Source organism: Arachis hypogaea, chromosome 11, assembly GCF_003086295.3.
Source record: "Arachis hypogaea cultivar Tifrunner chromosome 11, arahy.Tifrunner.gnm2.J5K5, whole genome shotgun sequence".
Lineage (NCBI taxonomy): Eukaryota > Viridiplantae > Streptophyta > Magnoliopsida > Fabales > Fabaceae > Arachis > Arachis hypogaea.
This window is the reverse complement of record NC_092046.1, coordinates 18,650,033-18,667,389: the sequence shown is the minus strand read 5'-3', so window position 1 is coordinate 18,667,389 and position 17,357 is coordinate 18,650,033. Positions and strand designations below refer to the sequence as shown.

The 17,357-nt window shown below is 34.5% G+C and overlaps 2 long non-coding RNA genes across 3 annotated transcripts; both read right to left on the bottom strand.

Moving 5' to 3' along the window:
* Positions 1-6,777: 6,777 nt before the first annotated feature.
* LOC112720470 (uncharacterized) lies at positions 6,778-9,461 on the bottom strand. Its single transcript, XR_003162182.2, has 4 exons — positions 8,832-9,461; positions 8,631-8,729; positions 8,411-8,516; positions 6,778-6,916 (listed from the first exon to the last, which is right to left on the bottom strand). It is a non-coding gene; the product is annotated as an uncharacterized lncRNA (long non-coding RNA).
* A 4,101-nt stretch (positions 9,462-13,562) lies between these two features.
* On the bottom strand, positions 13,563-16,241 carry LOC112720469 (uncharacterized). 2 transcript variants are annotated; one of them, XR_003162181.2, is made up of 4 exons: positions 15,616-16,241; positions 15,415-15,513; positions 15,195-15,300; positions 13,563-13,701 (listed from the first exon to the last, which is right to left on the bottom strand). It is a non-coding gene; the product is annotated as an uncharacterized lncRNA (long non-coding RNA). The 2 variants fall into 2 exon arrangements; XR_011867354.1 differs by having other exon boundaries at positions 15,195-15,295.
* Positions 16,242-17,357: the final 1,116 nt, after the last annotated feature.

The following is a 17,357-nucleotide window of genomic DNA, read 5'->3' as shown; positions in this document are numbered from 1 at the left end:
ATAATATATTTATCCCTAACTCTACTTCTTTCTCTTCTATTTTTCTCTATCCATTAATGACTGACCATTTTCCTTCACCTCTCCTTCTTCCTTCCGCTGCCGCATCTCGTCGTCTAGATCCGAGCGCCACTGTTGAGTCTCTTCCTTCGTCCAGATCCGCACGTCGCCACTCGTCTCCTCCTTCGTCTAGATTTATGGCTGTCGCCTCTCCTCCCTCTTCACGATGTCCACGGCCGCCTCTTCCTCTTCCTCTTCGAATTTGTCATTGCCGCCTCTTCCTCTACCTTGGTTCTTCTCCTTTCACAGTTTGCTTTTCAGTTACTTTTTCCTCCCTTTTTGTTTTTCTTTTGAAAAATAAAAATTTTTGTTGATTATTGTAAAATTTTTGCTAATTAATTTGTGATGAATCGTGTGTGATGATGAATTTGTAGTGGTAGAGATGGTGGATGATAGTGGTAGCAATGGTGGCTAATTCTTTTTATAAGGATAATATGAATTTTTTTCTAATTTTATTGTGTCTTATTCAATGTTTACCAAATACAGTATAGTATATAGACACTAATAATTTGTCTCTATGGCTGCGTTTGTTTTCGAGAACAAGACAAGACAAGACACTGAGAACAGAATAGGACAAGACACTGATGGACAGAGACACAAAATTTTGTGTTCTTGTATTTTATTTGGTGATAAATTAGAATAAATTATGAAAATCTAATTTATTCTCTCTTTTTTTCATTTAAAAAATTTGAGATGAAAAATATAATAATAAAAAATATAATTATGAAAAATTAACAAGAATAATGAAAGAAAAAATAAAAAATAATTTGTGTCCTTTGTTGGTGTCTCCGTGTCCTTCCTGTCAGAATGGACACAAAATACACTAATTTAGTATCTCTGGACACATTGTCTCTGTTCATGTCTCTTCTGTCAAACACAATTTTATGTCTGTGTGTACCTGTCTCAGTGTCCTGTCTTTATAAACAAACGCAGCCTATGTCTTTAATGTCTATGTCTCTATCTTAAAAAATACATAAACCAAACGCTACCTAAATTTGATATATGATTAGTAGTTAAAGATTAGAGTTAAAATTTCATTTACAAAACACAAAATTTTAGTCCTTTCAAAATTTTTAAAAAATAAGGATACAGAAGGATTGAAAATTTTTTGACGAAAAATAAAATTTTAATAATATTTATTTCTAAAATTATCATCGTCTAATTATTTTAATTTCACATCTAACATTACTTTTTCTTTTCCAACAAAATATTAAGATATCACTCAATCCTATACATTTTACACCAAACATAATTTAAAAATTCAGTTTTTTAATCTTTGTCTCCTAGTCTTTGTCTCTTCTAAACGCAGACAGAGTAAAACCGTGGTTCTAAAAATTGATCAAATTAGTTCAATTGAAAACCTAAATTTTTGCAATTTGGTCCCACAAACAAAACTGCTAACTCAAAAATTGCTTGTAAACTGTTAAATCGACCGAAAATTGGCTAATCAAACCGAATCGGAACTCGACTAATTTTTAACTAGAGATGTTAAAAAATATCCTAAAGTTCCTTAATATGTAAAAAATCAGAAGGAAGGCTTATAAAAAAAACTAAGAGAAACAAAAGCAAAAGAAAAATAAGTTTTAGTGAAAAAGATGATGATGAAATTGAAGATACAATCGCCGAAGCAATATTACAAGAAAAGCAACAACGTCGTGAATATTATAATTTATTTTCTAATTATTTATTAGAATGATTTTAGTTTTTAACATATTGATAACACGTCGTGTATTTTGTTAGGTAATATTAATGCCGATTTTCATCAAAAGAGCAGTAATAATATTAGTCTTTATACTATATCTTTTGATTCTTCTGCTCAAAATGGAGGAAATGAAGGTGAAGACAATTCAAATGCAGCGAATCTGTAGTAAGATTTTGTAGATTTTAATGATTGATGACATGTTGCTATTTTATATTTGGATATTTTCTTTTATTATTTGACTTTTTTGAGTTTGTACTTTGATAAGATTATAAGAGTTTGATTAATATAGTACTTTAAATTTAGATGATATTTTAAGGTTTATGTTAAACTATGATTATGTTTTAGTATGTTTATTTATATTTTATTTATTATTTTATTATAAAACGCTTATTTCAATTGAACCATAATTAAACTAATTGTATCATTAATTAGAGTAATTTAAGAACCGATCCAATTTTCAAAATCTTGATTAAAACTATTTTGTTAATCCCTCGGCTTGTTGAGAATTAGATTTCTATAATAGAAAATATTAACTAGGCTCTTAAAATATGTTTAGTTTAAATAAGTAATTTTTAGTATAAAATATATTGTTGAGTTAAGAAATTAACTAACATAATTGATGATGACAAACATTAATTTTATTGGGCTGATTACCCAATTAGTTTTGATAATTTTGTTTAAAATGATGTAGGCCAAAACTTAATATTGCAGCAGCCCAACTAAAGGCAACAAAATCAGAAGCACTCATAGTGTGCAACATTTACAAACAAAGGCCAAATAAGAAATGACAAAGAAATCACATGGGCTGAATGGTAAGTGAATAAAATCCATGCCCAAGGTGTTTCTCTCAAGCTGATCCCTCCAAGTGCTTGCCTCCAAAGCAACGTTCACTTTTTTATTTCGGTCAGACTTAGACAATAGAGAGAGAGAGAGAGAGAGAGAGAGAGAGAGAGAGAGAGAGAGAGCTTCGTTCCAAAGTCATTCACCAAAGAAGAAAGAAAGAGAAGGGTTAAGTAAAAAAGTTGAGGTCTAATCACCCACATTAAACCATATCAAGCTAAGTTAGAAGCTAAAGGTGATTCATTTCCTTTTGCAAGCATCTTACTTTCTTCTCTCCTTCTCCAACTCTCTACCACTCCGATTTGAGATAAATGGAGAAAGTGATTTCTGAAATACACTGCTGTGAATCAAAGGGCAAGATTATTTTTTGGAGACAAAGTAGTATCTCAAGGGTTTAGATGTGGGATTGCCATTGAAAAACTTTTCTTATTTGCTATTCTGAGGCATTTGGTCAAGAGAAAGAGATCTGTTTCAAAATTCAAAATTGGTGATTAATAGAAGAAAGTGAAAGGCTAAGTTGGTAGCACACAGCTCGAGGAGTTCACTTGGTAGAGAGCAACTCAGCAACATGCAAGGAGATACAAAAGAAAATTTTTTCATCATTCTAAAGCTAAGGAGAGAGAACCAGGGTTTGAAGTTTTTGTTCTGAGAAGTTTTCTCTGAAGAGTTCATCAACTTGGACAGTGCTCTCTAGTTAAAGAGGCATTCTGCCAGAATAAGGAACTAAATCAGAGTCAAGTGAATCCGGTTCAACCTATAGCAAGCAAGACTGTTGAAGCATCAATCTCCTTCATGTTTCACATATTGTAATTTCATTTTTAATGTATATATTTCTGTAATTTTTTGAGTGGTAAAAGTCTGAAAGAGAGAGCTTAAAAAAAATTCAAAGAGTGAAAAAGGTTGAGTGATACACTTGAGTGAAACGCCTAGAGTGATTTCAGATTTCTTTAGGTTGTTTATTGTATCTTGTATCTTGTACTAGTGAGGTACCACTTTCTTAGTTGTGTTAGCACTAAGAGTGAAGAGTTAGGTATTAGCATAATCAAGTCAAGTTAGGTTAGAACTTGAGAGGGAAAGGATTGTGTCAATCCTTTGAAATTAGTGTATGTAATACTTTAACTATAGTGGAAATTCCACCACTGTTGTGGTGGAGACTGGATGTAGGTTGCATTGCACAAGACAACTGAACCAGGATACATGATGGTGTCAGCTTCTCTCTTCCCTTCTCTGTTCTGGTTTCTGAAATTCATGAGACAAAACCAAATTGTCTCATAAAAGTTCCGCTGCTAAGTTCAAACAGATTCAGAATTAAAGTTTGAATTGAAAGGGTAATTTTTTTAAATTAAAAGAAGGCCATAGATTCAACCCCCCTTATCTAAACCTTCTACAACCTTCAATTGGTATCTAAAGCCAAGGTCTCAAGAATCAAGCTTCATCACGTGGAGCAAAGGTCCAATGGCGAACAACTTGGGCACAACCACAGTTGCTTATACTCTAACTGAAGGCCAGTCAAACAACAGGCCTCCATTCTTCAACGGGAAGAACTATGCTTACTGGAAAGAGAGGATGCGGATCTTCATCCAATCCATTGACTACAATATATGGAAGATTATTGTAAGCGGCCCCAAAATTCCAACCAAAACAAGCGCTGATGGAGTAGTGACTCCAAAAGAAGAAACTGAATGGAATGATGACGACAAGAAGAAAATGGAGCTAAATGCTAAAGCCATCAACCTTCTTCACTGTGCTATCAGCTTTGAAAAGTACCGAAATATGTCTAGATGCAAGACAGCCAAAGAGATCTGGGAGAAACTCCAGGTTACACACGAAGACACTAAACAGGTCAAAGAAACGAAGATTGATATGCTGCAAAAAGAATATGAGATGTTTAACATGAAGGATAGAGAAAGTATTAATGAAGTGTTTGAGAGATTCTCAATTATAATCAACAACCTCGATGCTATGGGTACAACCTACTCAGAACACATCCTAGTGAAAAAACTCCTTAGAAGCCTCACGAAGGAATGGAAAACAATAGCCACTGTCCTAGCCGAGAGTAATAATCTAAGTTCCATAACATATGATGAGCTGAGAGGAAACCTTCTTGCCTATGAAGCCACACACACAAACCCGGAATCAAAGAAAAAGGGAATTGCCCTTAAGTCAAAAATAGAATCAAAAGAGAGTGAGTCTAGTGATGGTTTTTCAGATGATGAACTTGTATTTTTTGCTAGGAAACTCAGAAGGATAATGAGGAACAAAAGCAAGTACAAAGGATCAAGCTCAAAAGCGTACAAGAAGGACATGAGTAAGGTGACTTGTCACCACTGTAAGGAAGTTGAAAATCTCAAGTACAACTGTCCGAAACTCAAGATGGAAGACAAAGGAAAGAAAGAAAAGAAGAGAGTGCTCATGGCATCTTGGGAGGATCTTGAGAATGATTCGGATGAGGAAGAAGACTCCGAAAGTGAAGATAAAATCTGCTTCATGGCTAGTGATGATCAACTTGATGAGGTAAATTACTATGACTTGTTCATAGATGATTTACATGTTATAATTGATGATCTCACACTAAATTCTACAAAACTGCTGGAAAAATATACTAAATGTAAATCTGAAAAAAAAAATGTTGAAAGTTGAAAATGATTTTTTGAAAGAAAAGGTGAAGGAAACCGAATGTGCTTTGGATATTATTGAAGAAAACAGATTTCTAAAATCTGAACTTGAAAAACTAAAAGGAAAGCACATTATGGACCATTCTCAAGAGCTTATAGCTAAAAATAAAAAAATTAAATAAAATGATTAAAAGACTGAATGGTGATTTAGCAAATTTTGCTCAAAGTTCTAGCAACTTGGACAAATTACTTACAAATCAAATACCATTGTTTGAAAAATCTGGTTTAGGATATGTGACAAAAGATGATGCAGTTTTTGATAACTCCTCCACAAAATTCATAACCTCTTCTTCAAAAACAAAACCTACTATAAGCAAATCTGGTTTTGGATTTATTCCTACCTATGAAGAAGAATTTGAAAACTCTTATTTTGAGGAAACTGAATTATCTTCAAGAACTGAACCTGTATCAAACAAATCGGGTCTGGACTATATTTCAACTAGTGAGGTTATTTTCAAAAATCCATCTTTTAACAACAGAACCTCTCCTTCAAAAGGACCAAATGCGTTCAAAAATTCTGGTTTGAATGCTTTTGCAAAAAGGAATAATCACAACAAAAGGCATTTTGTCAAAAGAAATGTACCTCTTCCAAAAACCAGAAAATCTCAATCCTTTAATCATTTCCAGCATCATAACTATCGTTAATTCCAGTAACAAGCATCAGGAAATCATTGTTTTAATTGTAAGAAATTTGGTCACTCATACTCACAATGCTTCATTGAAAAAAGAATAGTAGAAAACCAAATTTATAATGTTGTCTATGATTTCAATGCACTTGGACAATCAAGGTGGATTAACTTCAAAGGATCTAAATTAATTTGGATACATAAGGTTACTTGAAGTTTTAATGTAAATTTGCCTAGCATCCAAGAACAAAAAGGATATGTGGTACTTGGACAGTGGATGCTCAAGGCACATGATTAGAAGGTCAACCTTCTTCATCAAACTCAACAAGTGATGACATGTCACCATGTCATGTTTTTCTATGCTTTTTCATACAAGTAATTGATAATTAGTGCTTAAATATTGCATTCTTTTGTGCTTAAATGGTATATTTCCTTGATCTTTTGATTTTATAAATTTTGCAGGAAATAAGTTGAAAAAGAAGCAAAATAGCACAAAATAAGCTTAAAAGAAGAAAAGAGGAATTTTGGGGTACACTTTGAAGTTGGAGCACACTTTGGAGCCTTAGGCCACGCTTTTAAAAGCGTGGCTGTAACACCCTCACCATCAGAAGTCACGCTTCCGGCTGCGCTACTCTGATAGCAAGAAGTATTACGACTACTTTACATACTAAATATTAAAATAGAAGCCTGTGACTCGACACTGTATTGCTGATTTCTTTAAAAACTGGAAGTAAATACCTTATCTTAAAAAAAAACAAGCAGACATAGATTCATATACAAGACTTCTTACATAATATCTTATATATATATATATATATATATATATATATATATATATATATATATATATATATATATATATATATATATATATAACATACAACTCCTATCCCTCTTACAAAATTGTAATAACAAAGGCGAGGGAAGAAAATAATCTAATTAATACAATAACATATAAACCAAACGTAGTATAACTCTTCTTAATGCTTCTTCATCCGGTTCCTGAAAAGGTAAAACTGTAGGGGGGTGAGAACCTAACCACACGGTCTCACCACAAAGTTTCAAAGTTGTCATAAGAAGATATTTTATAAGAAAACTGTTTTCAAGCTCAGTGATTACCTTTGCCTTATGAATCTTTTAAAAAACCAATAGGTAATCGTTCAAAACCTTTTCAAAAAAAAACAATGTTTATTTTTTCAGAAATCCGAAACTTTTCCTTTCTTATAAGAAAATCTCAATCAGAAACCAACCACGCAATCAAACAACACAATCATTAATTTAGCACCAAAATTCATTCTCAAATGTAGCACGCCAGGACAAACACAGGCAAGACAGACAAGGAAAACACAAGTAGGTAGCAGTTACAGCAAATAGTTCAAGTAGCAGTTAAGAACAGTTTAGCAATTAGGCAAACCAAAACAAGTTCAAACCCAAGCAAAGCATACAAATGCATATGATGCATGCCTGTCCTATGGCTGATGAGGCTCATCTGTCGGTTATCCAGCCAACCCGACAAGTCTGAATTGTCCTTAGACTGTCCCCCGACGTGCATCCCCAAGAGTCTATGCATAGCTTTTTCTCAAATAATCAATATTGCTCAATGGGGGTAACATTCCCGGGAATTTATATAGTGCCCGGTCACACTTACGTCGTAGGGTCAACAGAGTATCGAGTTTTCAACCTGGTACACGTGGTGGCAAGCCACGGCACTTAATCCAGGGAACCTCGTATCTCAGATATTTCAAATTCATAAGCCATATAAATAATTCATTCATCATTCATCAATATCTAAGCCATTCTCAATATCATCATCATTCGTCAATCCATATCCCATTTCCAAATTCATTCAAAAATCATATTTCAAATCAATCATCATCATCCTTCTTTCCGTTTCGTTCACTAACAATTCTCAATCCAAAACATAACTTTTTCTTTGATAAATGAAATAATCTTAAATCATATGATGTTTAAAATTAAACCTTTTAAAATAACTACTTCAAATGAAACTTCTAATTTTATAAAATTTCGGCAGCATCTCCTCTAAAATTCGGATTTTGCCACCCTTTTCGGGTCCCATCCAAACATTTCTCAAACCTTTCCAAAACCTCAATCATTTTCCAAGATTCAGCTAGTTCCAATATCAAATTATTTTCAAGCGAATCAGTGCCCATAATAAATCTCTTTTTAAAATCAAACCAGCTCAAATACTAAATCATTTATAAAGTCACTAACTCAAAATTAAACCATTTCCAAAGCCAATTCCTTTACATCATCAAAAATAGCTTCAAAACCAAGAAAAACCATTTTTCATAATAATCAGCTAAATAACCTTTCAAACTAACTTCTTTTCAGCAATTACAAGCTACTCAAGCAATCAAGCAATCAAGCATTCAGTCCAGCAAACAACCACATTTAGAAGACAATTATAATCACAGGCATATGTTCTCTCACATTAATATCTATTTATCACAACTCTGTAATATAAATTAGATATTAAGAAAAACCCCTACCTCAGTTTACGACTTAGCTACACGATAAACTCAGTTTTTCTCTCGGCCCACAACGCGGCAGTCTCATCCTCAGCTCTAAACCACTTTTGCGGCAACCACAGCTACTCTAATCGTAATAAGAAATAACCGAAACTCAATCAAATAGCAAATAATATCGCAAAACCTCAGCCACATATAACAGAACAACAATTAAGAGAGTTTCAGAGCAAGAGCGACTTACTGTACCGACAAGAAACTAAGTACAGCACAGCCGCAGCTCCAGCGGTTAACTCCGGCAAGCTCCAACAGCGGCGGCTTCAACCAGCAGCGGAAAAACTCACTGCGACACCATCATCAATCAATACGACTTAAGCGACTACTCTTACGGTAATAAGGATTTCAACGGATAAGGAAAGAAATCTGAAACAAGGCTAAAACTTACCAAGAAAATGGCGGCTCCGGCACTCGGGAGAACAAAACCCAGCATAAACGAACCAGAGCCGGAACCCAAACTAGAGTGCGATGGGGTTTGGCAGCTGCAGGGGCATCCTCTAGCGGCGAGGAGCTCGGTAATGGTCTCCGACAGTCTGAACGATGGCGGCGACGGCATGGCGGTTCGGCGCTGATGGAAGCTCAACGGTGACACAGCAGAGGCTCCCTCCTCCACTGGCTCTCGCGCGGTTCACAGCGGCGATTCACAGCCCCAGCAACGGTGACTATGACGCGACGAGCAACTTCTTCCCCGCGGTGTCTGGCTCCCTTCGTGCTTGACGGCGTTCGATGGCAACGAAGGCATGGCGGCGACGCTGTGCAGTGGCGGCGCGTCGGCGGGATGAACGTGGTTAGGTGTGGTCTTCTTCCTCCTCTTCTCGCGGATCTCTCTTTCTGTTGCAGATCCCTCATCCCCGGCACCCTCTTCCTCTCAGATCTCCTTCTCCCTTGCCAATAGCGGCGGCGGTGGTGGCGGTGACACCCACCGCACCGCCTTCCTTTCGTTCCCCCTTCTCCCTCTCCTGCGTCTCCCTTCCCCTCTCTTCCCTTTCTTTTCTTTCTTTAGTTTTTTTTTCTGAAGCTGATAGTAATTGGTTTTTGGGAAAAAAAAGGGTTAGTGGCGGCAGGTACAATAAGCAAGGAAAAGAAAGAAAATTAATGATGAGGTCAAAGAAGAGAATTGACATTCAAAAGAAGCATGGTTTAATAGTTTATTAATCTTTATTTTCTCTTTAACAGTTTAAAGGTTAGTAATATTTTTGTTTAATACACATAGCATATAGTATTTATATTAAATATTTATTTAGTTAAAATTTATATAAATATATAGAAGAAAACAATTTTGTATCCGTTATCTTATTAAGGTAGAAAAATTAGGATTTTGTTTAGTTAGGGTTTGATTTGAGAATTTGGGATTAAATTTGAATTTGATAATAATTTTAATAAAATTAGAGTATATCATATTAATTTGAAATCCAATTTAATCCCTTAAAATTACTTAGAAATATATTTAACTATCAATTTGCTAAACTTTATTATTTAAATATAGAAAATAATTCGATAATTATAAAATCAGATAAAACTTTAAATTACTTTAAACTCAATCCATCAAAATTTGTTTTAATTATCTTTAATAAAATAATTTCTGAGGTTAAGGCATGTAATGAATAAATAAATCAAAATTAGTTCTTAATAAGATTTTTTTGAAATTTCTGGATCTTACATCCTACCCACCTTATAAAAAATTTTCGTCCTCGAAAATTGATGCAAAATAAAAGAGATTCTTATATTACTTCACTCTTGAACTTATTTAAAGAAATGGCAAAAAGTCCTCAATATATATATATACATGTAGTTTCAAATACCAAGATTTTCACATGCCATAAAGTTATAAAGGATATAAGTGTGATGCGAAACAAAAGTTACAAGATAGGCTTGATGTATAAGATGATATGTTTCAAATATGTGATGGTAAAGCAAGACGGCAAAAGGTTATAAAACAAGCTGGGGTTAAAACGATGTGCTTAATGTTCGCATACTAATCTCATACCAACTTCAGAGATTCAATTATACAAACTTCAACTTAACTTATCTCCACCATTCTTAACCATACTTCAATGAGTAACTTATCCGAAGGTCTTAAACTTTGTTAAACACTTTGCAAACCTTACTATTGGTCATAAGTCCCACATCAATAGAACTCTTTCCCGTAAAACAAGGTTTCACAACTCCCTGTGATGTCATACACCTACGAATTTTACCTTTTACGTTCATCAAACGTGTCCTAAAGGACTAATGTGTTGTTTACTAAGTCTAACGGTCGCACAAGATACCAAAACTAATCTCGAGTATACTCAGAAGGATAGTAGACCATAGAAAAGAAAGAGAAGTGACAAGGACCGCGTTCGCGAGAATTTGAAAGAATGAATGAAATTGCAGGTAAACAAGGATATTCAAGCAATGAAGTTTACCAGAAAGAAATCAATTGACAACTTCAAGGATAACCTTTAGATCAAAGAAATTCAACAGGATCAATAAGAAGAAAATCAGCGCATTAGTTTAAAACACATCCAAGCTGAGTTGAAGAAGTATGAGATTTCATAGAAAAGGAATGATTAAAGACTATGGTGACGCATTACTGCGAAAAACTTCAAATAATCACGGGGGTTTCATAGTTCGTGGAAAAGTATGGAATCAATAGCCGTATTGCAAAAATTTTAACATAGTCAGAAGTGTAACCAGTCAAGATATGCGTAAGGTACAAATGGCGAAGCAAGGGAATTTAAATTACATTTCAAGAAAAGAGGAGGAACGATACATCAAATTGAGTGGCACAATTTAGAACACATAAGCCAATACAATATAATAAAAAGGGGTACTTTACATTTTCAAAGATTTAAGGGTCGGCATCGTACCCAAAACAATTCCAATATTTTGTCAAAGAGTACAAAATTCATAAAGAGAAGTATAATGACAAGGATAGACGTTCTTAAGGATTCAAATAGCAGTTTACAAATAAGAGATGAACATATGGAGAGATTAAAGAACTTCAATGGAGACGATGAAAAGAGAACGGTACATTCGTTAGAATTGAATTCAAGCTAAATCAAAGTACAAGATTCACAAGGAAGTGACCAGAGTCAAGGACGTCATTTACAAAATCCAAAGGAATATGTAGGAACGCAATCAAATGAAAGGTCCACAAGGAATAGATAAACTTAAGAGGAAGATCATCTTATCTAGGAAAAAGAGAAGATATGAAATAAACAATTGAGGGAACTGAACAAAGTATAGATGTTTGCATTACCTCGAAACTCCGCGGCTCCTTATAACCTCGTACACTTACCAAATTCGCTTTCTGCATGCACAAATCGCGTCCCTAAAAACTAACATATAAGAACTACTAAACTTGAGAAGATTACAAAAGACACAAATGGTATTTGCAAGAAATCGGGAGAATATTCAGGTTGACAGTTGAACAAGGATGGTACTTCGCAAGGATTTGAAAGAATACGTGAGATTATCAACAGACAAGTATATATATAAGCAATCAAGTGTAGTGTAAAGGGAGTTAATTCGAAAGCTTAAGAAGGAATTCTGAATCAAAGAGCTTCGACATGGGCAATAATAGGAAAGAGAATACAACAATTTAGAACAACTTCAAATTGAACCTAAGGGAATTTGTTCATCTTTTTTTTTTTTTTGAAGAAAGTATATAAATACAATATTTTTCAAAAAAAACTAAATAAAGGTAAATATTATATTATACTAGATCAAATTCAAATTAAAATGATTTGTGTGTAGTTTATTAATGAAGATTAATTGAAATGAAAATAGAAATCTTGCTTTAGAAAATTTGAAGAGTTCGTAGATACACAATTAAGTAAATATATATGTATATGCATAAAAATTCGAATAATATTGCAAGAGAATCAAATTATGTTCAAATGAGAAAATCTAACATAAAGTATTCTTGTAAAAATAAATAAAGACTAGGTAGTACTTTTAAATAAAAGCATGTTGTAACTATATAAAGAATTTATTATTTTTTTGTAGGAAAATATTTATAAAATCTAAGGTTGTCATATTCAGAATTCAAATAATGGTTACAATCATAATCAAACAGAAAAGGACTAAAATAGAACTATTTTCAAAAGAGATTCCAAGATAAGAGTTGTAAAAGAAAATTACTAGAATTGATACATTTTATCAAAACAAGGTCAGCTTTTATCATCTTTACGAAAAAACACAAAACCAAAGATTGTAATCCGAGCAGGACACACAATAGTTGCAGAACACGAAACAGGAGAACTAAATCGCATAATTAGTTTACTACGAATCGCGACTCTTAAGATTTTAAATGATTTAGGAATCAAGGATCATACGTTACACCAAAACTAATTCGAAATCAAATCAACAAATACCAAATTTATTAATAGTGTTAAGGTTGAATGTTCCTTAAAGATTCAAGCAACAATTAGGAACATAATCAAGCAAGGATATATATGAATGACAAAATATGGTAGAAAAATATCCAAAACACATTCCAAGAAGAAATCAAGAACTAGAGATTCCAATACAATTGATAAAGAAGAAGATAACATCAAGCACGAGCAAAGGTTATACGTCGAAACAGAACTAATCTCTAGAACTTAGTTTCTAACGTTCCCAAAACCCGCGACTCGCGTTATCTATGACTCACATATCGTCTATGACAACCCATTAGTGCTTACATATATATAATTCACTAGTGTTAAGCCGGCCAAACTTAATACCAGGAATTATGCAATGCACGACTAACGGCATTAATCAATAGACCGTCATGTGCATAAAGCTCTAATTCTCGTTATTTAAACAAGACCTACTACATGACAGAATCTCAGAGTATGCAATTGAAGCATAATCAGTCCATTACCAAGGCTCTACAAGAAGGACCCCTCTGATACCAAAACTAACACCCTCACCATCAGAAGTCACGCTTCCGGCTGCGCTACTCTGATAGCAAGAAGTATTACGACTACTTTACATACTAAATATTAAAATAGAAGCCTGTGACTCGACACTGTATTGCTGATTTCTTTAAAAACTGGAAGTAAATACCTTATCTTAAAAAAAAAACAAGCAGACATAGATTCATATACAAGACTTCTTACATAATATCTTATATATATATATATATAACATACAACTCCTATCCCTCTTACAAAATTGTAATAACAAAGGCGAGGGAAGAAAATAATCTAATTAATACAATAACATATAAACCAAACGTAGTATAACTCTTCTTAATGCTTCTTCATCCGGTTCCTGAAAAGGTAAAACTGTAGGGGGGTGAGAACCTAACCACACGGTCTCACCACAAAGTTTCAAAGTTGTCATAAGAAGATATTTTATAAGAAAACTGTTTTCAAGCTCAGTGATTACCTTTGCCTTATGAATCTTTTAAAAAACTAATAGGTAATCGTTCAAAACCTTTTCAAAAAAAAACAATGTTTATTTTTTCAGAAATCCGAAACTTTTCCTTTCTTATAAGAAAATCTCAATCAGAAACCAACCACGCAATCAAACAACACAATCATTAATTTAGCACCAAAATTCATTCTCAAATGTAGCACGCCAGGACAAACACAGGCAAGACAGACAAGGAAAACACAAGTAGGTAGCAGTTACAGCAAATAGTTCAAGTAGCAGTTAAGAACAGTTTAGCAATTAGGCAAACCAAAACAAGTTCAAACCCAAGCAAAGCATACAAATGCATATGATGCATGCCTGTCCTATGGCTGATGAGGCTCATCTGTCGGTTATCCAGCCAACCCGACAAGTCTGAATTGTCCTTAGACTGTCCCCCGACGTGCATCCCCAAGAGTCTATGCATAGCTTTTTCTCAAATAATCAATATTGCTCAATGGGGGTAACATTCCCGAGAATTTATATAGTGCCCGGTCACACTTACGTCGTAGGGTCAACAGAGTATCGAGTTTTCAACCTGGTACACGTGGTGGCAAGCCACGGCACTTAATCCAGGGAACCTCGTATCTCAGATATTTCAAATTCATAAGCCATATAAATAATTCATTCATCATTCATCAATATCTAAGCCATTCTCAATATCATCATCATTCGTCAATCCATATCCCATTTCCAAATTCATTCAAAAATCATATTTCAAATCAATCATCATCATCCTTCTTTCCGTTTCGTTCACTAACAATTCTCAATCCAAAACATAACTTTTTCTTTGATAAATGAAATAATCTTAAATCATATGATGTTTAAAATTAAACCTTTTAAAATAACTACTTCAAATGAAACTTCTAATTTTATAAAATTTCGGCAGCATCTCCTCTAAAATTCGGATTTTGCCACCCTTTTCGGGTCCCATCCAAACATTTCTCAAACCTTTCCAAAACCTCAATCATTTTCCAAGATTCAGCTAGTTCCAATATCAAATTATTTTCAAGCGAATCAGTGCCCATAATAAATCTCTTTTTAAAATCAAACCAGCTCAAATACTAAATCATTTATAAAGTCACTAACTCAAAATTAAACCATTTCCAAAGCCAATTCCTTTACATCATCAAAAATAGCTTCAAAACCAAGAAAAACCATTTTTCATAATAATCAGCTAAATAACCTTTCAAACTAACTTCTTTTCAGCAATTACAAGCTACTCAAGCAATCAAGCAATCAAGCATTCAGTCCAGCAAACAACCACATTTAGAAGACAATTATAATCACAGGCATATGTTCTCTCACATTAATATCTATTTATCACAACTCTGTAATATAAATTAGATATTAAGAAAAACCCTACCTCAGTTTACGACTTAGCTACACGATAAACTCAGTTTTTCTCTCGGCCCACAACGCGGCAGTCTCATCCTCAGCTCTAAACCACTTTTGCGGCAACCACAGCTACTCTAATCGTAATAAGAAATAACCGAAACTCAATCAAATAGCAAATAATATCGCAAAACCTCAGCCACATATAACAGAACAGCAATTAAGAGAGTTTCAGAGCAAGAGCGACTTACTGTACCGACAAGAAACTAAGTACAGCACAGCCGCAGCTCCAGCGGTTAACTCCGGCAAGCTCCAACAGCGGCGGCTTCAACCAGCAGCGGAAAAACTCACTGCGACACCATCATCAATCAATACGACTTAAGCGACTACTCTTACGGTAATAAGGATTTCAACGGATAAGGAAAGAAATCTGAAACAAGGCTAAAACTTACCAAGAAAATGGCGGCTCCGGCACTCGGGAGAACAAAACCCAGCATAAACGAACCAGAGCCGGAACCCAAACTAGAGTGCGATGGGGTTTGGCAGCTGCAGGGGCATCCTCTAGCGGCGAGGAGCTCGGTAATGGTCTCCGACAGTCTGAACGATGGCAGCGACGGCATGGCGGTTCGGCGCTGATGGAAGCTCAACGGTGACACAGCAGAGGCTCCCTCCTCCACTGGCTCTCGCGCGGTTCACAGCGGCGATTCACAGCCCCAGCAACGGTGACTATGACGCGACGAGCAACTTCTTCCCCGCGGTGTCTGGCTCCCTTCGTGCTTGACGGCGTTCGATGGCAACGAAGGCATGGCGGCGACGCTGTGCAGTGGCGGCGCGTCGGCGGGATGAACGTGGTTAGGTGTGGTCTTCTTCCTCCTCTTCTCGCGGATCTCTCTTTCTGTTGCAGTTCCCTCATCCCCGGCACCCTCTTCCTCTCAGATCTCCTTCTCCCTTGCCAATAGCGGCGGCGGCGGTGGCGGTGACACCCACCGCACCGCCTTCCTTTCCTTCCCCCTTCTCCCTCTCCTGCGTCTCCCTTCCCCTCTCTTCCCTTTCTTTTCTTTCTTTAGTTTTTTTTTCTGAAGCTGATAGTAATTGATTTTTGGGAAAAAAAAGGGTTAGTGGCGGCAGGTACAATAAGCAAGGAAAAGAAAGAAAATTAATGATGAGGTCAAAGAAGAGAATTGACATTCAAAAGAAGCATGGTTTAATAGTTTATTAATCTTTATTTTCTCTTTAACAGTTTAAAGGTTAGTAGTCTTTTTGTTTAATACACATAGCATATAGTATTTATATTAAATATTTATTTAGTTAAAATTTATATAAATATATAGAAGAAAACAATTTTGTATCCGTTATCTTATTAAGGTAGAAAAATTAGGATTTTGTTTAGTTAGGGTTTGATTTGAGAATTTGGGATTAAATTTGAATTTGATAATAATTTTAATAAAATTAGAGTATATCATATTAATTTGAAATCCAATTTAATCCCTTAAAATTACTTAGAAATATATTTAACTATCAATTTGCTAAACTTTATTATTTAAATATAGAAAATAATTCGATAATTATAAAATCAGATAAAACTTTAAATTACTTTAAACTCAATCCATCAAAATTTGTTTTAATTATCTTTAATAAAATAATTTCTGAGGTTAAGGCATGTAATGAATAAATAAATCAAAATTAGTTCTTAATAAGATTTTTTTGAAATTTCTGGATCTTACAGTGGCCCATGACCATGAAGCCTGGGCCTTATTATCATGCATTAATGTTCATGCATGCATTATCATGAATAAATAGCTAAAGCATGCATGCATATGATTATTAATGCTTATACATGCATGAAACTTAATTACTAATGCCAATGAAAATGAATGCATGCTACCTGGGCTTATTCACGTTAGTATTATGCCATTTTCATTAAATGAAAGCATTGGCATTAGTAATTAATAAAGCAATGAAAGCATGCAAACTTTAATTTCTAATGCAATTAACGTTAATGCACTAAAACATTATTAAAGCCATACATTGCAAATAAGTGCTTTAATGTTAATGCATTAAGCTTTATTAAGGTAAATACAAGCATGCATGTAAGGTTGCAAAAATCTCACCCAGGGAAGCCAAAAAGCTTGCGCCAACGTTTGCCTCAAACTTTGAGGTCAAACGTTGGCTTGAAAAGTTTCACCCAGAGGCC